Genomic DNA, 21,149 nt, shown 5'->3' on the forward strand with positions numbered 1-21,149 from the left:
CCGTTGTAACTACAGAACTGCAGTTCTCCTTAATGTGTTTGCAGAACTTCTTCGCTTTCCAGATGAGGGAAATGTGCTTGCTTACTTGAGCTGCCCTCTGCTGTCACCTCTGAACAGAGATCTGCTGGGCATGTGTTTATCATTAGCTTGACTTTTTTTGGGGTGGTGGGCAGTGGGGGGAGAATATCAAATAAATCGGATATATAATATCATGCCTTTCTCAGCGGATAGACTAATGAGTAGTTTTGGCTATGTCAGGGTGAAAACAAAACCTTGGTTTTGTAACAATGGACTTGATCGAAGCTGTCAAACATGATTTTGAGTAGTGAAAAAATATTTGAAAATGTTTCTGTCAAATAATCATATACACAGTTCTTTGCTGACCTTGGAAATCGTTGCTTGTTTTAACTGTTTTAACTGTTGTTTGTTTTAACTGTTCTTCTCACCTCTATAATCTCTGTGAAGTGGGGCTGGTAGGGTTCTTTGAAATGAATCTGTATTATCATTAATATAAGAAAAAAAATTGAAACCCCTGTGTCGGAGCATCATAATTAATTTGTTCTCGTGTCGGTCTGCTTTCTTTCATGCTGCTTTCTCATTTTCTATCAAAGGTTACAGGAAGAGAGAAATCATAACAGGACACAGAGAATGGAACTCATTTAGATGGGAAAATATAATAATAGTAAAGAAGCACTGAATTTCCTCTGGGAAAACAAGGTTTTCTTCTTTGGTACTGCTGTTCCTCATAAAATTGTATATGCTTTGACCTTGCGGTTAATGACCTCAACAGAGTCATATCATACACTTAAATCACTGCAGGGTTTTATGTATTTTCCTTTTGCTTGTTATCCCTTGATAATTTTATTGATACTGATGGGAAACATAAATTTCATTTACATTTAGATAAGAAACTTGTGCTACTGCTAGCAAGCTAAAAGCAGCTCTTGTAAACCTTATGTACAGGTAACTGAGGTCAGGGAATGGACATTTTCAGTCCCCATTAAAAAAAAAATCACACTTTTTGAACTTAAAGTAACTGCAACACAAAAACATCCGCTCAAATCCCGGAGGAATCCTTCAAATAAAGATGTGAGTTGAGACTGAGTCTGAAGAGGCGAAGGCTGATGTTATGCTTCCCAGTCCCATTATTTTAGCAGTATTTCTGTTTGTACGCAGCGTATCACTAGGCTGTGGGTCTGAGGGACGCTGGAGTGGCAGTCTGACACATCTTGAGCATATCAGTCTTGGCAGAAGGGATGTCTTTGCCATCAAACTTTGTTCTCGAAACTTCTGCACGTGCTGTCTAAAAATGAAAAGGTCGTTACAGAAGTAACGTTGGTCTTTACAGATGGATTGAAGGTGTTTTATTTCATTGTGTTGATACAGTTCTTTTTCAATTGTAACTGCAATGTGTATAAGAAGCCACTAGCAATTATGAAAGAAGCAGGAATAAAATGTCAAGATACTTTTACTGGTATTAACTGCATTACTCCCATAAAGGAAAAAACAAACAACACACCCCTCTTTGGTTTAGATGAAGAATTACCTCTCTTGCTGAGAGCAAATGTCCTACAGAAGTGATTGCAGGTCAGGACAGCGGTGGTGCAGCCTGTGGGACTGCGTGCCACCAAATGAGGTGGTTATGCCCTTTTTCCTTCCCCATGGATGCTGGCCTCTGCGTTGTGCAAGCATTGGCCCTTGTGTGGCTGTGTGATAAGAGAAACTACGGGCCTGATCTGACAGGTGGTTGGTTTTCAGCTGGGAAGTTCCCAAATCTTGCTGGCCCATGGACAGGGGCTGCAGCAGCAGGTGAGAACAGGGGGATTCAGATGTTTGGTAGCTCAGACAGGAGACCCACAACAGAGAGGCATAGCTCACGTGGGAGGCTGGATGTATTTTGGGGTGTCTGAATGACCAGTAATGCCTGCAGTCTCTTGATAGTCCTGGGACACACCGTGGTGTGCCTCAGAGCTTATCTTTGCAGGCAGAAGATTTGTTGGCCCAGCGGAGGGAGTGGGACATGTGGATAAGTAACAAATCTTAAGCTGATTTTGCCTTTTTAAACTGGAATGGGATGGCCCTTCAAGAAGTGAACTGAACGGGACCCCAGCAAAAAAATAACTCTTTGGAGATGCTAGCAGCATTACCCGCTAGTTGCAGACTATCAGCAGTGGTGACTGAATGAGAGAATTAGTTAATTTTGAAAGCTGAAGGGTCTCAATATTAATACTCATTAATACGTATTTAGATAAATGATTGGCTTAAATGCTGCTTAACCCCATTAACGAAAATAACTTTCTTCATGCAGATGTATCACCCAGTATCTAAAATTTACTTTCTTTCTGCTAGCTACAGCATTTGGGTGGAGCTGATAGGTAGAAATTTGCAAGGAGGCTCTTCAGTCATTTAAAAGTTTTCTATGCCTTCACTGGGTGAGCACTAGAGGGCTCTTTCAGACTAATGCAAAATAATAGCGTTGTCCTTAGAATTGAAGACAAGTCCGAGTCAGTTTGTATCTTGAATTAAATAATGAAAGTTATTATTTTCATTAGAATAAAGCTTTTCTTTTCAATAAAAAATTAAATTGGTGTCTTTGAAAGAAGAGAAATATAGCCTGTTATGTAGCAAGTATTTGAGATTTTGAGAGGTGGGGTGTTGGGTGTTGCAGTCTGATTGGTTTAATTTTCTATACATTTTTCTGATTAGCATTTTTTTTTTATCATGTTCCCATTCCAAGTGCTTTATTTTAAACTAACTACCTGGTCTATATTTTTTCTGCTTGTCTGTTCTCCCTACCTTCAAATTTCTCTCCTTCCCTGGGCATTAATTGATAGAAGTCCTTGTATTGTGAAGCCCAAGGCTGCATGGCATTTTACTATACATGATCACTGCAGGAAGAAATGAGTGTAAAACATAGCTGGACTTGTTTGGAAGTGTTTTTCAATTGCTTTATGCATGCCTTTCAGAAAAGGGTCAAACATCATACATTTAGTGGATGTCAGGAGTGATTCTTAGCTGGTGTGAATTTCTAGTGCAGCCTGGAAAGGCTTTGTCATCTTACACTGACTGAAACTCACACCCAGCGGGTTTATTTCAGTGTCAACTGATACCATTTGGGGAGAAATAAATAAAGAAATAAAATAAAAAGCTGAAAAACCTGCTGTATGTTGATGAGGAAGAAACATTAAATAGTACTGCTCTATAAGCTGTAGGAGAACAGTGATTTCCTTGTCCCAGTTTACACAGTCCTTGTAATCAGATATATGTATATATTTCATACATCCTCTTGATTTCTTCCTTGTAAACTGGTTCTTGTGCATAATTTGTTCTAGTGTTTTTCAAATGACACCATGGTGTTGTAGAAGATAACTGATGTTAGAGAAAGGGAGAGACGATACAAATCAAATTTGTTATTGGGGCACCCAATTTACATCACTCTGGGCAGCACAATTTCATATTGGCAGAAAGAAGACCAAAATTGTGCACCAAAATTAATACAACTGTGCTTTGAAATATACATACAAGTGCAAATACTCATTTTCAAGAGGAGTTTGTGGAGAACTACGTGTAGGTTTCTCGTTTAGAAAAACGAAGGGCATTTTTTCCCTGTGGCGAGTCAATCATCGAAGAAGCAAATGAGACTTGAAAGATAGTTTGAGAGATACATGTACTTGTTTTGTGGGACTGATGTCCTAAAAAACAGAGGAAATTTTTTTAGTGTGTTAAATAGTACTGGTGGTTGCAGTACCCACTCCTTAGGGATATTTGGGAGTCCCTTCAGACTTCTTCCAAGCCTTGATGCTTACCCCCCATGAATTCCAGTAATTTCAACAGCCCCTGTAACTCTCCTCCTAGCACCTCCATCTCACCTTTCTCTCTGCTCTGCTGTCATTACTAAGTTATATGTTTCTAGCCCAGGTATGAGGACAAAATTGCTTGTTTCTTCTCATCCTTAGGGCAGGAGGATTCAGTTTTATCTGTCTTGCTGAGAAGCACTGAAGCGATGCCATGGGGCACAGCTCTCTTTCCCTAAACACTGTTGATGTTATACCCATCTATTACCAGAATCAAAGTGCTTTCAGTTGTCTTTGAGGATAATTCCATGGTCTGCCTTGAGTGTATGTGCGTAGCTTGGTTTGCAGCACACAAAATGAATTAGAGGTACAGACACAAGACTTTATTAAAATGTCTTCTGGACACCGAATGGCCAAAGACACTGTCCATCCTAAGATACGGGTGGCTGTTACATTTCTATTTTTCATCACTGATGAAGCATGATGCATGTGGTGACTGAGATTAGAAAATGACAGGCTTGGATCTGCTTCAGCTGCTGCCTCTAGCTATCACAGAACCAAAATAGCATGGGCTACGGCACAGTTCGTAAAGCTGGCAAAACAGACCTGGCTAGTGAAAATACCAGCCAGGTATCAAACGCTTCGGCAAGGAGGAGGTTCCTTTGGTGTCACTGTCAGCTCATCCCGTGAATGCAGCCTAGGATTTAAGGAGAGCTGCTGTTGGCACTAAGCTGAACAGACTTGATGCTCAGTGCAAAGAACGTAATAGATTTAAAAATGATTTCAGTCTTCTGCATTGTGGTTAGTTGTATTTGGCTAGGCTTTGTTTGACTACAAAATGAAATACAAAATGTAGTGATTTTGGAAGGCTTGAGCTCACATTAACTCTACTCCGTTCCTACTAGTGTGAATTAATGTTTGTGCTTCTGACTTGAAATAGCAGATTTTAATGGTTTTAGCTTTTGCAATTCTAGGTCTCAGAGCAAGATTCAAATAATGCTGAGAATCGCAACATTTCAGGACAAAACTAAATTATGCTGAGTCAGGAAAGATCAAGGCATTTCAAATTATGAGAAGATAAAGGCTTATGTGTAAGAGAGTCAAATAACTCTGAAGTGTGAATTGGTTTAAGCATACAGTACACACGACTGTAACTCCTGAGCACTGAGATGCAGGACCCTCAGAAGGAGGGTGTTTGCATTCTGCATTACAGAAATTTTGAAACAGAAACTGGTTCCAGATAAGGAACATCCAACTGCTTTTCTGTTCAGAACATCTTGAGAAAGTAAATGTATCCCTTTGACATTTAGTAAACAATGAAAAGATTGTGCCAGGCTTAATCATCAACTAGAAACCAGGAATTAAAAGCACATTCGGAGCTCTTTCTTTATGATGGAGGAAATCCAAGGGGGGGGTCTTATAGATGTTGGGAATCCTTTCTCATGTGTAGCCTTATTTACCTCATATTAAGTCATATTAATGTTGTTCTTCAAAGGCATGACTTTTTCTAGAGGAAGAGGTAGTGTATTCCTGGGTTGTAGAGAGGGGGAGAAAAAAATGAAAGGAAGAAAATGCTGTTTAGGCAGGGTGTACGTGTTAGGCCCCAACGCCTGCCAGTGAAAACTGGTGGTAATGATCTAACCCCAATTCCTGTTACTGTGCCATGCCAGTAGGGGTGGAAGCACTGTTGAGGTCTGTGCCTCTGTGGTTTTGATTAAGTTTATCAAGCCCACTGATACCTACGAAGCCAGACAAGCATCAGTGCTAACCCATTTTCACAGAAGTGTAGTTTGTTGATCATCTGAGAAAGTGGGTGTTGGCCACTAGAGCTGCAGCTGAACACTTTGACATTATAACTACTCCTGTACTACTACAGCTACTACTGAATACTGTGATGGATCTACATACAGGTAGGAGTCTCTCTTCCCAGTATCTGAAGGTGATGGCTACGAGTTTTCTGCTGTGTGGTTCAGCTGGAGGTGGGAAGCATTATGTGGGCTGAGGTAAAAAACAGCCTTTGCTCTGGTACAAAACCTACAGGCATGCTCTCTTGATCCAGCATAGCCACAGTCAGGCTGTGGGTGCTAAATGCAGGGCATCGTTCCAGAGGAAACCAGGTGCCATTCGTCCTGCTGTGCCCACAGTGGCTTGGAGAAGGGTAGGCAGGCTTCTAGCTAGGGCTGTGTTCTTCACTAACAAAACTTCCAGTCTGCAGCTCAGTAGTGGAGTGCTTTGTGTTGTTCCACAGGAACATTTTCATCTCCAAAGGGACGGAGTTACTGAGGGCCCGCTGTGGATGGAAAGCCTGTCATTTATCGGGGAGCTGCACCGGTAGGCACATCAAATCTGCCTGATCCACTGACATTGGCATGGAATAGGCAAAATGCTGAAAGCACACCTAAGCCCACTGGTGGTGTAAAAGTGCCTGCAGCTCAACAGATCTTTTGTTTCTTGAAATTTATAGCTCACGTATATTTGTTATACAACAAACCAAATTCAACTGAATAATGTTACTGTAACTTAGTTAAAGGCTTCTATTGGCAGTATAAATCATGCAGGCAGAGCTCAGAGCTAGATTCCCTTTTATGTGCATCCGTAGTATTGGAATAAAAGGATGGCTTTACATGTTCGTATTTCTTCACAGTGGTTAAAGAAGAAACTTAGGCAGTAGTTTTACTGAAAGGGAACTTCAAAGTTGAGGCTGGTATGGAGCTGCATCAAAAGTGAGTTTCAAAATCAAGCCTGGCATGTGCTTGTGAAGAGCCACAGCTTCAGAGTAGATGGAGAGAATCATCTTTGGTCCGTGTATGCAACTCCTCTGCTGTTCTTCCAGAACAAATTGAAAAAGGTATTTTTTCTTCCATTCAGAAAGGTTTAATAACATCGTAATGCACCTTGTACTACAGAGGAAGAGAAGTAAATAAAAGGAAGGCAGCAGGATGGGTGAATGACACCCTGTGAGCAAGCTACAACAAAAAGGCAAACCATGTTTTGGTGCATTGTTGGTGCTCAGCCTCTCAGAGGCATTTCTTCCACAAGAGAGCAGTCAGGGACACCAGCAACTTCCTCTTCCAGCTGTGTCTCTGCTTCCAGTTAAGGGTCCTCATGAATCAGTTTGGTGGGGACTGAAGATCTAATGTGTGAATCCCTCTGATGGTTGGTCCTAGTTACACATCGTTTTCAGGTGTTAGGCCCCCTTTACACAGCTGTGTGTTTTTCTTCAATCTTACGATGCCAGACACTACCCAGGTATCACGATGGCTTTTAATTTTCCTTTTTTCTTTAATATTTTCTGGTTCTTTTCTGTGGGAGCACTGACTAGGTATTCTCATATCTTATTGACTATTCCTCTTTTATGTTAGAGTAAATATGAAATATAAACAGTGCTTGAAAGCGTTCAGTATTTATTTTGTTCTTTAAGAGCCATTCAATATCTGCTAAGAGGTGGTTTTCAGGTGACCTTAGCGTGTTAGTTTAGCACTTTGCTCAGCAGCCTTCTAAAGGAGATGGGGTACAGATTTTTTTTTTCCCCTTGGAAAGCCTACTTCCAAATTTCCTTGTAACTACTCAGACAGCATTAGGAACATGAGTGCTTTTTGTGTTAACAGAGGTTGAAAAGTTCATTACCAGCAGTCAGATTTGTTTGGAGGCATGGTATTAAAACAAATAATGCAACTGTACAATCATGGAACATGGCAGATATGCTTGACTAAAGGCTGGTTAGCACTCCAAATGTTGGCAACATCCTTTAAACTTTCAGGCTGGACCCTGCTGTCAACTGTTGCTGCCTTACTGTAGTTTTACCCTAGATGGGGCAGTTTTCCTGTGGGGAAGCCTACAAATGTAGCACAGTCCAGTAGAGGCTGAAGAGCCATGGGGAGCACGAATGGGCTTGTCCTGTGTTCTTGAGGCAGGTGTCAGCATGGTGGGGAGGGGATGAAAAAAATAAAATAAAATAAAATAAAATAAAATAAAATAAAATAAAATAAAATAAAATAAAGCTGATTCAAATGGGGATGGCTGGGAAAAAGCTAAATCGTTCTTGCTTGGAAAGAAGAGTCAGGAATGGAGGAGGAGCTCTGGAGGCTGTGACACTTCTCAAAGGTAAAATGTTTTCCCAGAGCCAAAAAACATGGAAGGCAATGCTCAGGGTGTGAGGACATGGGGAGCAGAGTACCCCTGTGCACCTTGGGCAGCAGTTGTTCTGCCTGGTAGTGTTGAGAATCTGCTACTTGAACGACTGATGTGTGCTTTGAAAAGTAGAAACGTGTACCCAAAGCCAAGGGCAGTTGTCCCCTCACTGATTGTGTTAGTGGGATTTGGGACTGAGGAAAGGGGGAGCTTTGTGTGCCTGCCCCAGGCCTGAGTCCTGCTGTTGGTAGCTGCTGCCAAACCCCCCAGCAGACAGACGGACAGGCAGACAGACAGCTTTACAGAGCCTGCTCTCAGCATCTTCCTCGTCTCTGTTTCAGGAAACTGATCTGCACAGAGCTGGTTTTCAGAATGGTTGGTGGGGCACAGCTTGATCTGGTGGTGTTGCAACACCCTGCTTTGTTTCTAGCTTCTTACCAGCACTAAAGGAGAGCTAATCCTTTCTAGAATAGTTTATTCATATCATTTTTCAGGAGAATCATTTACCAAAGCTCTAATTACAGATACCAGGGAAAGTCCCTCTCAGTTGTTAGTGTCAATAAACCAGCTTCTTTATTAAGAGATGGCTCGCATTGTGGAGGAAGGCTACAAAGCCAAACATGAAGCCTGCCAGAAACACCTCCGCAGTGAGGTGCTGACAAGTATCTGTGCCACGATTAAGCAAGCAGAGCACCCACTGATTACCAAAACAGGTTCTTCATTAACCCATCGGAAACAGCGAGGAGTTTCCAGGGGGAGAGGACCAGTGAGGAAGTGGCTGGTGACTGAACTGAAAAAAGGTGAAAAAGGGAAAAAAAATAATCATCCAGTAATTATGCTTCAGTTACTCCCAGGCAGGAGCTTTCAGCTTTGTAATGAAAGTAATGAATAATTTTGCAATGAAATCAGATGACTGAGAGGTGTTTGAGAGCATCCGATGCTGCAGCGTTTCTTGTGGTGCTCAGGTCCGGAGGAGCGTGCTGCCTCAGTCCATAAAATCTGCTTGTAAGGGCAATTGTGATTTCTTTTTTCTTTTGTTAAGGGACAAGATGAGCGATTCTGGAAATAGCGAAAGGAAACGTGTGCTCTGAGTTAGCGTTTCTCAGGTGCTGGGTGTCACCACCCAGCACCCGGTGGCCGCAGCTGCTCAGCTGTGTGCGTGTGGCCCTTTGGCTGCCCGGTGGCCCCGTGCCCTCTCTCCTGGAGCCCTCTGGCTGCCCTCTGCTTTCCAGCTCCTCCACAGCTCCCGGCTTCCCCCATGTCTTCTGTGCTCAGCGAACAGCAGGGACTCGTATCGGGCAAGAATTTGTGTGTTTGGTTATTTATTTCCATGAGGAGGAGGAAAGGAGGCTGATGAAGAAATGTCAAACATCCCAAATAACTTCTTTAGATGCAAAGGTAGCTTGTATCTTTGTTTCAGTCACACTTCTCCCCCTTGCTTTTCTTTTCATATTGTTTTACATCTCTTCCTCGTTGCCTCTGATTGCGGCTCAGGCTATGAGCTCTTTGTGATGCTGCAGCTTCCTGCCCGTTGCCTTGCAAGGGGACCCGTTTGGGGTGGGATACAGCAAATCTATACCATGAAATGTAACTATACCAGGCTACCTAGTTACCAAACTCACAAAATACAGCTTTTTAGCATTCCTTGCATTTTAATAGTAGGTTAGAAACTGTCAAACTGGTGTTGCCTGAAGAAGTTACCTTCTGATCAACCTCTGCACACATTAATGACAAACAAAACCATGAGGTCACGCATACTACATTTCCAGTAAAACAGGAACCAAGATGTATATACTAACACAAAAACTGTTGGTTCAACACATTTCACAGAGAAAGCCTTTAAGGCAGAAACAACATCAAACATACTTGTATAGATACAAAAAAAATCATGAATTACTGCCGTACTCACAGTCAGATAGCTGAGCTTTTGCTGACTGGGTAAAATACATATTCTAATGAAAAGGTAAGAAGATTTGGACTTCGAGTAGATTTACGCAGGTTTAACACGGGTAGTGCAGGGTCGGCCAGCCAGGAGGTTTTAGGAATTGCCTGCCCAAGTTTTTGTGTGGCTGAGATAACAAGACATGCACCCCATACCCTGAAGAGTCAAACGGCAGAAGGTGTGAAGTCAGAAGGAAGAAATCAGGGCATGATTCAGCAATGAGATGTAGAGTGGCCCCCTGTGGCCCCATGGCTTCTCTGCAGGCGTTTAGCGTTCGCTTCATATTAGCATTTAGCGTTCAAGCAGTTACGGTGTGTGAGGCATTTATCTCTTCTACCCATCTTCCTTAGCTAGGCAAGATTGATTGAAATAGGCTACACACGCTTTGTATTGTGTGAACGATCATTTGCATTACCTTCCAAGCAAATACCATCCGTTTCATCAGATCACTGATGCTCACAAAAAAAAAAAAAAAAAAGCTTTTTCTGTCATGACTGACTTTTCATTCTATTCACTCACATCTGACTTCCCTCTTGAATATTTATGTTCCTCTGCTTTGTGCTTGAACCCAACTAGCCTGGAAACGCAGTACACTTCGCAGCCAGTAACAGGATATGCAAGATACCTGGGGCACAAGCAAGTAAGTTTTCTGGGGAGTTACAAATATTAAAATTAGCACATGTTGAGGTTCAGTTACTCTTCCAAGGTCAGAGGATGTTTCTGGCAAGGCCCAGAATAAAATATAAATCGTGTATCTCTGCTGCAGGTTTGTTTGTTTTGTTATGGAGGTGGAAAACCTGTTGCAGAGGTCCTGAAATTGGCTTCCCTCAGCCAAAACCAGATTGTCAAATGGAGGCTTTCCCTCTTCGCTTCTCACTGTGTGCAATGAAACCCAAAGGTAACCTCAAAACATAAGCTTTGTGCTTAGGGTACTCCTCAGATTTGTTGAATACAATGACTTCTGCCACATTTCTGTAAAATCATCAGTCCAGTCCTTGGAGCTTTGAAACTGAGTTAAGTGTTGTGCTAGGAAATAGAGCCTGCGAGGATCCCGCTATTTCTCTGCCAGTACCTCTGACAACTTTTCAAGGCAGTGCTCCGTTTTCTGGTAGCATCCAGTCAGAAAAAGTTATCATGTACAGGCCTCACAAATCGTCACGCATGTGGCTTGATGTAAATCATAATTTGCATTGCCTTGGTCCAGGGGCACGTTGTAAGTGATGTCAGGAAGACGAGGGTTACTGTTTTAGTGGTAAAGTTCAGTCGTGTTTAAGGCATGCAAATCTTTAGAAACCGTGCTTCATTAGCTTTGCTGCTCACCAAATGATTTTTTCACATACAAGTTGGGAGCATAAAATCTGCCTATTAAATACATCTTTATTCCTGAGGAAATCCATGGTTTATAATACCTTCTGAATAAATGAAGTCCTTTTCTCATTGTCTTTTTCTCAGCAGCATGCTTGGAAAACAGTTGTTCAACAATCAAATCCTTCATTATTTTAACTTCAACATAATTTTGTAATCCTTTTGTAATAGAACTTTCAGTTGAAAAGATATTTTTGGGGGGCAACTGATGGTACAGAAACAGCAGAGATCTCTTTGGTCATTAGTCTGGGGACCCTTTGACATGAAGGAATCTTAAACCTTGATGCAATGACAGTGACAAGCTTCAGGTGGTCTGGATCACAACAGAGTGATGTAGGCTCAGGTGGTATCCAAACATAAAACTTGGTGGAGTGTGTGCATTCTGATTTTTACTAAATGACAACAGATTTCTTGGGGACCTGTTGCCAGCTGAAGCAGGCTGAAAGGATGTTGGTGTTTCCTGGAAAGAGAGTCAAAGGGCTAAAGCTGATCCTTGCAGTTTTTCCTTGACCATCGTTATCTACATTCACTCCATACTCCACTGTGTTTTGTGGAAATTGCCTGCATCAGAACATCCATGTAATTTCCTGTAAAACATTAATTTTATTTATTCTTTCTACGTGTGTTTCAGTTTCCTTCTCTCATAAGCCTATTGACACCAAAAGGAATGACACAGAAGATCAACTGTTGGCTTTATGTAAAATATTGCATCAAAATGATTAGTCACTGGAAAAAGATTTCCCCCAGTGAACACACACACAGAAATATCCACTCAGGTCACAAAACCAAAAACGTTATCAATAAGGACAAAGGAAGTTGTTATGTGACTTTTTAAACAGTCTTGATTCATGCTTCCTGTCATTTTTCTTGGGGAAAGAGAAATGACTATTCCTCAAAAAAAAGAAAAAAAAAAAAAAAAAAGGAAAAACAAAACCGAAACCCAGTAAAACTGCTGGAAACTCTTCAAAACAGTCAAACTGCTGAGAACTCTTCAGTTCTTTAAACAAATATGATCAAGGTTAAAACCACAGTGAAAATCAATTTCCTATCCTCTGCTCTCCAAATTCTCTTTTCACATACAAAGTTTGTGCTACATGACATCATGATTTTATACTTTTTTATCCCAAAGACAAGAATCCATTACTATAAACACTGTTTCTGTGGCATATTCTGATAAAGACCAGATTTCAGAAGCATCTCCGATGGAGCTTCCCAGTTCTTCCTAAGCTGTGCTGGATAATTTCTTTGAGGTTTGCTCGGTAGGAAGGAGCACATTTGTTCTAGTTCTTGGCAGCCCAGTGAGGTGCTCCTGCTGCGTTCACAGCTGAAACCTGTGGCAGCTTGTGCCCTGGGATACCCAGAAACTGGTGAGATGTTTGTGATCGCCACGGAGGATGCTGGAGATGCTACAGGGCTGGAGTCTGCCATTGCAAGGCTGCTGGGAAATGCTGTTTCTCAGCTTTTAAGTTACATTGCTCAAAAAGCCATGATGTTAGACAATAACGTGAAAGATTATTTAAGAGCTGGAAGAGCTGGTCTTAGAAAGAAAAAATATATATATATATATAACATCAAAATAACTTGTTCCTTTTCTGTATATTTTTAATGCATTGTTAGAATTATCCAGAGAGTGTAAAATTTTTCCTCCCTTTCACATGCTCTTTTTCTATATAGCAAATGTACTCTATGTGTAAGACAAAAGCAGGGAGGGACAGGAGAAAGTTCTCCTCAGCCTTTTCATGATGTTAATCTCATATTCAGGGAGTCAAATGGTTTCCCTTTGGCCCCCGTTTCTCCCTAAATTTCATGTTCTCTCAGATCTCCTTGGCAGACTTCAAGATCCTGGAGGTTTCTTACTGTCAGCCTCCCACAGAGGGAGCTGACCTAACTAATGGGAAGCGAGCAAATTGTCAGGACTTCGTCCCTGTAAGTAGGCCACTTGTGTCTACTCTTGTCCTCCTTTTCTTACTCCACAAGGCAGTGTCTCTGCTCCCATGACTGCCCTATAACTCGGCAAATTGCCTTTTCTCCGGATCTGCAAATACAGGCGTGGAGACAGTTGTCCTAAGGATAATGTAAGGAGAACAAGTTAGTTATTGACTAGCAGACAGAGTTCACCAAGCACATTTTCCCCACCTTACATTCGTATGCCCTGGCTGCAGAAAGACAGAACTGGGAGCAGACTCAGAGCTCACACTTCAAAGCTTTGCTTACAGCGTACAGTGCAAAGGGATTCTCTGTAGGAACACATTTTGCCCCTGACCAGTTTGTCTTGTTATGTCACAGGAAACGTCTACATATGTGTAACATAAAAATTAGAGAATATTCCTAAATTCTGTTTAAATTCCTGCCTGAGAAGTGCAGGGGAGGTGAGCAGAGCCAGTCGATTTTCACAGTGGTCATGCTTAACAAAAAGATGAGTTCCTTGTCGGTTCTTCAGTGCCTGCAGATAGTAGTGAAGCAGAAAGCACTATTTGCTTGGGTTTCAGCAGTGTTTAGAAAAGCAAAGGTTTTGGTATGCCTCCTGCCCTTCAGCCCCGGCTGTCACTTAAAGCTTGCCTTTCTGTTCCTAGAGAATCTCTCTGCCCAAAAGGATGTGCCTGGTTTTATGAGAGATTTTTAAATATTACGTGGTAAAACACACGTATTTTTAATAAATTTATCTGGCACTTGGAGGGAACAGACGCAAAAATAAACAAGACAGAGCTAAAAGCTCCAAAATTATTTCAGGACACCTGAAAAAAATCCTCATGTCATTTGCTGCAAGTAAGCAGTTTGCTTGTTTTTGAGTTCCCACTATGCTTGCTGAATTTAACCACTTGCTTGGAGGGGTGGTGAGTGAGGGAAATGGGTGGGCAGCCCTCCCTGGAAGCTGGGTAAGAGGAGGGAGACCGGGCAAGAGGGACAAGTTCTTGATTTTCCTGTATGGGTGTGTTTCAGCTGAGCATTTCCCTGCATATTCAGTCCACTGGAGTAACCCCTCTCAAGTTGGTAACAGGGCTGTGACAGCCATAAAATGAGGTGCCTCAATCACATCTCACCTCAGACCTGCCTGCCCCTGGCTCCAAAGGTATGGGTAAAACAGGAAGGTCTGGGCTGAGATGTATTATTAAGCTTCCCCCCCCTCCCTCCAATCCCAGTTGTCTTTTAAGCCTGGAGATAGAGCCACACCAGGCGCTCCACTGGTTTTGGGTTGAAAGGAATAAATCTGCCTTTTAACATTTCCAAAAAAGGGCAGCTAACAACTTGAGGAAGGACAGGAGAAGCAGTAGAAACCGAGAAAACAGCGTGCACATTTTTTTCTCATGACAAGGACAGGTTGGTGACCCCCTCTGATGCAGAGGAAGCTTCCTGTGCTGGCTGCCAGTATGGTTTTGCCCTCTCAGTTTTTAAAGCAACTGTGATTCCAGTGTCTGGAATCACTGCAATTCCAGGTACATTACCAAAACACTTGGTCAGAAGTCAACAAATTGTGTCACTTTGGGCATGCAGTCAAAAGGAAAAAAATAAAACAAAACCAACTGCATAATTTATTCTGTGCCATGCTCTGAAGCTATCTGTGAGCACAGCTGGTAGAAAATAAATTCATTTAACCAAGCCTTGACTTTTTCCCCTACAATCTCTTGTCGAAAATACCTGCTTACTTTGAGGAAGAGCAGGAGGAAAACTTCACTGTCTCCTCTTTGTGTGCATGCAATGTGGTCCTCTCGGTACAGCCTTATAAATTGCTCTTTTTGCAGCTATAAATTCTCACCTGATTCCTGGCCCTCAGAGGAACAGAGCAACTCCATATCTGCATGTGTTATCCCTGAGCTCAAGAGCAAGGCAAGCTGTTTAGTTTGATATTTTTTTCCCAGCAGCTCGTGTTGTGGTGCTGGTGTGTGGGAAGCTACATGTGCCACCCCGTTTGCTCAGGGTCACCTCTGAGCCCACGAGGTGTCCTGCGTCCTCTGCTGCCATGTGAAGCAGTGTCAGCACGTCACCGAGGTGCCAGCTCTGCTTCCCATCCGGAGGGTTTGGGGCTGTGCTTTTTGCATGTCTCTTGTCCCAGGGGGAAGGGTGACAGTAGCCTGTCTCTTCCTCGTGTCTGAGTATGGAGAGGGGGCTGAGGGTGAGCCCTAGGCTGAGGGTGTTGCGCTGGCTGTTCCTGGGCTGGATATTTGCCATTCAGTAAAAATTCATCAGCGTTTTAGTTGTGGCAGACTCGTCTGATTTTCTTTTTGCAGGCTGGCTCTTCATGCACCTAGTGAACAGGCAGGAGTTGGTAGAAGTTAAAAATGCACGCAGAGCTGCTGCTGGGGAAAAAAGCCAATATCACCAACTGACCTACGCTATCAGCAGGATCTTTTGTGGGGGAAAATACACATACCCTTAATACTTGCAGGTCCCAAGAAGACAAGTTGGGACCTGGCACTCCAGTAACGTACTGTCAAAGCCATCAGCCCTGCCCCATAAAGCAGGATTTCTGAGCACCCCAAGCACAGCTGTTTGGCTGGGGTAGCAGGCTGTCTTCTCACTGTCCTCTGGTGAGGCTGGGCTTCTTTCATACAGCACTGTTCTGTGTGGGGCAAATGCTAGCAGCTCATTTCCAACATCTCAGGAAGTATTTCAAATTACAGACACAGGAGAAAGTATCAGTGGAGAAGAAATACGGATATTTGTGGAAGACATGTGGTTGTGTTTTCTTTGGAGAGGGTCGGCTGTGCCAGCATGTTGTAATGACTTGCATTTTGTTTTATTCATAGAGCAGGATGACTGTCAGTCAGCTCACCGCTTTTCTCTGTGTCTGTCTGAGACAAATCCACGTGTTTTGAGGTCATCATTGTGAACGTTCAGCAGAGAGCGCACCATCCCACTCACTTTTTTGCTGTAAAATAAAAAGCTCTTTAGGTTTATACCCACTATTCTTTCAAAACGATTGAACTCGATTTATTTCACTCCACCACAAAACACCTTATAATAAAGTTTTAGTATCTTTTAGCCGAAGGGAATAATGAAGATTTCAAGCCTGGCTTGTCAGAGAGTGACTTGCATACCGAGCCTGAGTTGTAGAACAAAAGGGTTATTTAAACAGAAAAAGATGGGATCCTGACTTTCTTGCAGCTGTTCTGAGAAAAGCTTGTCTGCACGCAAAATATTACACAGCTCTGTGTTTTTGCACTGACATCTAATTTCTGTCATTGCTTATGTGATAAATCTATATATGTTGAATAGAGATGCTTTTTTTCAAGTAGTAACTTCATGAAGCTAGCACAAATGACTTTTGAGGGTGGAATCCTCCTTTGAAGCAGTTCCTCTTGAAGAAAACTATCCATAGCCCATGAGCTGAGGGGTGTCATGCTTGTCAACTTCAGATAATATATTTATACCCATTGTGTAAAAAAACTTTCTTTTTTTTTTCTTTTTTTTTTTTTTCTCAGCATTGATTATGTTACACATCAGTATCTATTCTTCTTGTGAAACTGTTTCTCTTGCATATAAAAATACATTTTTGTGCATAGGAGAATGGATAATCTGCATGCACAATAAGTGAAACGAATAAGGACATTTTACTGAGAGTTACGCTCTGGTTTTAGGACGTTTGTTACAAAACCTGTTTTTATTTTACATCTATGGCTAGCAGTTATTTTTCAGGATCTTTCTTTATAATTAGTTGAAAAACTGAATCAGGGTAGTGATTTTTTTTTCCAGATAGGCTAATTCTGGTTCCTTACCTAGAAATATAATGAAACTGAGTTTTACGCTAACTTGGTGTTTACATTTGCTGTTAATCATGTTCTGTTTGTGGGGTATGAGAGAGCATTTCAGGGGTCATGCTATCACTTTTTTACCCAACTACCTCATAAATTAATTAGTAATTTTAGTTAATGCCAGGGCGGCTTAGTCATTTTGTAAGTATTTCAAGTAGCTGCTGGGATGACACAGCAATGTTACCAATTAACTATGCCAACCTTTACTCTTACTCTGGCTGTTAACTCAGCTGAAAATGCCCTGTGATGCTGTGCTTTGGCATGTACCACCTCAGGGGCTCACAGATTCCCCCAGCCCTGAGCTGGAAAAGTGTCAGTTATAACAGCCAAAAATTTAGGCAGACCCTCTGTGGTTTGTGCTTTGTGCTACTGCCATTGAAGAAGACAGTGAATGGGGAGGGCTCAGTTTCTGCCGTGACTGGCACTGCGTGACATTCCCTACTTGTGTTTTTTATTTATTTGTTGGCTCAGAAAGGAAATCAATCAATCTGGGTTAAGAGATTCAGGGATTTCAGCTGGGTAGCAATTTCAGCATGACTCATAACACTTCACAAAATTAGCTTGCCAAGAAAATGTGCTTCTATAAAACTCTCAGGTACCTGGGCTTGAGGTGCAGTTGGAGGAGAAATCATTTTGATGGCAGAGCTCATAACAGTCCAGCTCAGGACCTTTGGCGACGGCGAGGGAAAGAATCATCAGTATTGATCATCCCAAGTCCTGATAGCCCTGGCACGGTGCCACGTCGCCTTCAGCTCCGTGTTGCTGCAGCAGTCCTGGGTAGGCACAGAGGCAGGGGCAGGCACAGGACTGAAGGTGGGAGCAGGGGAACAGCCAGCTGCCCACCCAGCATCAGGAAGTGATTGTCCTGTATCCATGCAGAGAGATATGCAGTAGGAAACTGGATCTTTCCAGAATTTATCCGCATTTTAATAGGCTAATCAAGTTTTCTTAATTCAGAAGAACAGCTCCCCTAGATATGAGCAGGGCTAATCATAAATCTGAAAAGATGATTAGCCTTTATTTGCAGTTGTTTCTCTTGACTGGTGGATGCTATTGCAGTGAAGCCTGGTTCAGTTTTATTGTGCCAGCAAGGAGTGAGTACCAACCAGATGCTGCTACTGGCAGCTTCCCTGCTCTACCTCTGCACCTCCCACCCTACCATTTTCCCCACAGCAGCTTGAGTGACTTCCTTCATCCTCCCTGCAGCACCGCTCTCCTCCTCGAGCTGATTGTGCTTCTGCTGTTGAAGTGCTGCGGTGCTGGGTGCAGGGGCTGAGCAGGGAGGTTTTCCTTGCTGCACTTCATCTGTTGCTGAACAGGTACCTGGGTGATGGAATGTCAAATAGACTGATAAAATTTGTGCTTATTTCAAGGGGAAAATAGTCCGTGCTGTTAAATAAAGCTGTATCACAGAGGTGCCAGTAAGCTGAATTAAGGAGCCATGAGCTGCCTGCCTTTTCCTTAAATTCACCTGATGCAGTGAAATTATCTGAAAACAGGCAAAATCTCAGTTCTGAGCTTCTGTAAACTCCTGAGGAAATGCCTGTGCCTCAGTCTTCCCAGTAAAGTACCGAAGGCAAACTGCCAGTAATAATTGCATGAAGCACAAAGTAAATTTATTTCGCCATAAAAATAAAATTAGAGATTAGCATCTGGGCTTGTTTCTCCCCCTGTTTTGCTGCACCCGCTGCACTCGGATGTATCTCTCCTTTGTATCTGCGGGTGTGGTACCTTTCCTACAGCAGGAAAAGTTCCCGAGCACTTGGTTTCATGTGGCACCACCATACCTTCTCCTGCTTCTTCGCGGGCGTGAATCACACCTGCAGGATTAGGGAAGGGAATTGCAGAATTTCCCTCCCCTCTTGCACACAAGCTCAGCTCAGAGCCGAAATGTAGCATTGCCACGGCGAGCTGAGCGCAGGCACTCAGGACTTGAAATTACCCTGCTGCTTGGGAGTTTGGATTTTTTTGCTCGTGAAGCAATCACTTTGCTTTTAGACCCACGTTCTTCACATCTGGAGAGAAGCAGGAGGAGCAGCGCCTCAGACATCGCCTGCCGGTAGGTGGGCTGCTGCACGAACTGCTATCCTGAAGCAGGTTCAATGGCAAGCGGGGTCTCACCTCTGATGCTTTATCTCCTTTGGTTTGATCTTGCCAGGGCGCAGATGGGAGTTAAAAGCGGCACGGGTATCCACGTGAGAACACGGGGCATGCACTCACAGGGTGTAAGCAATCACCTGCAGTTGCATTGAGCCTGGGATGGGAAGTAGGAAGTGCTGTGCTCAAGCTTCCTGTATAAATAAATGCAGCTTTCCCACAGCTACTGCATGCAAGCTGTGGCGTGCTTTTAAGATATAATGGCAGCGTGCTCCTAATAGCAGGGAGGGGATTAGCTATCAGAGTGGCAAAGGGAGCGGGAGGCAAGTCCTGCTGCGGTCCTAAAAAGTGCACAGCTGTCAGACAGACGGAGGGGAGGAAGGGTGTGCGAGAGAGATCTGCCTCTGCCTCTGATTGCGAGCTACAGTGGTTGTGACATTATGATTCTTGGGAGCGCTGAAGTGTGAGTGAAGCTATTGAAAAGTCAAACAGCTGGGAGTGAAGACTGCTCTGCTTTCAAGGTATGTTGGAATATAGCTTTCTGCCTCTTTTTTTCCTTAGCAAAAATAATGAAGGAACAGAAAACCGACATTTGCTTAGAAAACAGAAAAGGTCTAGCTGGCAGAAAAGGTGAGGAATAGAGTGATTGAAGAGCTAGAATAAATATTATTCCTGGTTTGGCTAAAACTGAGCTGTGTGGTGCGTAGGACTGAGGCAAAAAGGCAGTCTTGGAGTCAGGACGATTAAAGGCACAGAAAACGAAATAGATGTGAGGTACTGCCCAGGAGGGTGAAATTACTTCTGACAGTGGAACTTTTAAAGGAATATCTCTACGAGGAGGTTGAAAATGCAGCAGTATTAGGACATGTAGCTGTGTGGGAAGCAGTTGCTAAGATGGCACACTGTGTCATATCGGCTGTACCTTACATACAAGAACTCACTTCATGCTGAAGACACATCAGATTAGGTCGGAGGGAGCCCGAGTTTAAAATTCAGGTTTCCTCCTGGTTTAAAGCTGTTCCTTATGTCACAGTATGGTACGGCTGCTGTCAGGAAGGAAAAAATATACTTATCTGTATTTTAATGTACAGGTCTAAACTGTTCAGGGTCTAGGGTTATGTAGTTTAGGTAAACACATACTAAAAATGCAATAGATCTGTTTGCTAGTATGCGTTAAGTTTTTCTGTTTCTTTTGCACTAAACAGCAAATAGCATTTCTTAGTATGTTTGTACTGCTTTCTCTTTTCCAGTGGCAGGCTTTCTCAGTACAAAGCTGCTTTGGTAATGAAGATGTTTCACTCAGGCTTATTATAAGGCTCTGTATTTTCTGTAATAAAAAGGCACTCTGCTTCCCAACTCTGTATGGCAATATCAAATATGCTCCTTGTAGAGAGTACTGCAAGTAGTAAAATATTTAGGATGGCGATAGTTAAGGAAACATTACAGGGTGACTTCCTATCCTCTGTAAAAACAGCGAATGCTTTTAAGAAGTACATTTGAGCAGAGAGAGAGGCTGTGACTGAAATACCCCGGTGCCGCTTTGGAGCTGGCCATGAGCAGGCACAGTAACGTGATCTGTTTTGCTGCCCTCAGCCTGAAGGGCAAGTGGGCTTTGTTAAGGGCAAGCACAGGGGCTGGAATAGCAATAAGTCTAGAAACAGAAGTTTTAAAACCTTGTCCTTCAATATTTTCCAGAACAAATATATTGGCCTGATCCTCCTCCTGTTTAGGGCTTGTCCATGCCTGAAAATGTGAGTGGGTGTATGGGTTGTTGTCACAGCATGAAAGTGGCTGAAGCCCTTCTCACAGGGAGCCTTGGAAAAAATACAGCATGCTGGAAAGGCGATGGCTGTAGTGATGATCCTGAAAGCAATGCTTTACGTTATGGATTAGGGAGAATGTGTTTGCAGAGCACCTAGAGCCGTGGTGAAGTGGGAAGTATTCCTTCAGAAGCTGGAGCTATTCCAGAGCCAAGCCAGTATGATGAGACTCAGACTCCTTTTCTGCCAGGCTTCTTACTGTCTGGTGGGGGTATTTAACACACGGCACTGTTGACTTACATAAGGACAT

General features: G+C 42.8%; 1 protein-coding gene and 1 long non-coding RNA gene across 7 annotated transcripts in view; one reads left to right on the forward strand and one right to left on the reverse strand.

Annotated features, from left to right (window-relative positions):
• Nucleotides 1-21,149, forward strand: part of RNF144B (ring finger protein 144B) — an 86,646-nt gene that overhangs the window by 11,754 nt on the left and 53,743 nt on the right. For 3 of the 6 annotated variants that reach the window (XM_027451227.3, XM_027451230.3, XM_027451231.3), the window contains exon 1: nt 19,268-19,600. The exons of 2 other annotated variants lie outside the window; for them this stretch is intronic. The gene's annotated coding sequence lies outside the window, so the exon portion shown is untranslated. Of the gene's footprint in view, nt 1-18,895; nt 19,042-19,267; nt 19,601-21,149 lie in introns of those variants that run through there. One more of the 6 variants, XM_027451229.3, reaches the window with a different exon arrangement.
• Nucleotides 9,596-19,288, reverse strand: LOC119715864 (uncharacterized). Its single transcript, XR_005263303.2, has 3 exons — nt 19,104-19,288; nt 17,582-18,305; nt 9,596-16,099 (listed from the first exon to the last, which is right to left on the reverse strand). It is a non-coding gene; the product is annotated as an uncharacterized lncRNA (long non-coding RNA).

The sequence above is a fragment of the Anas platyrhynchos genome, chromosome 2 (genome assembly GCF_047663525.1).
Source record: "Anas platyrhynchos isolate ZD024472 breed Pekin duck chromosome 2, IASCAAS_PekinDuck_T2T, whole genome shotgun sequence".
Taxonomy (NCBI): domain Eukaryota; kingdom Metazoa; phylum Chordata; class Aves; order Anseriformes; family Anatidae; genus Anas; species Anas platyrhynchos.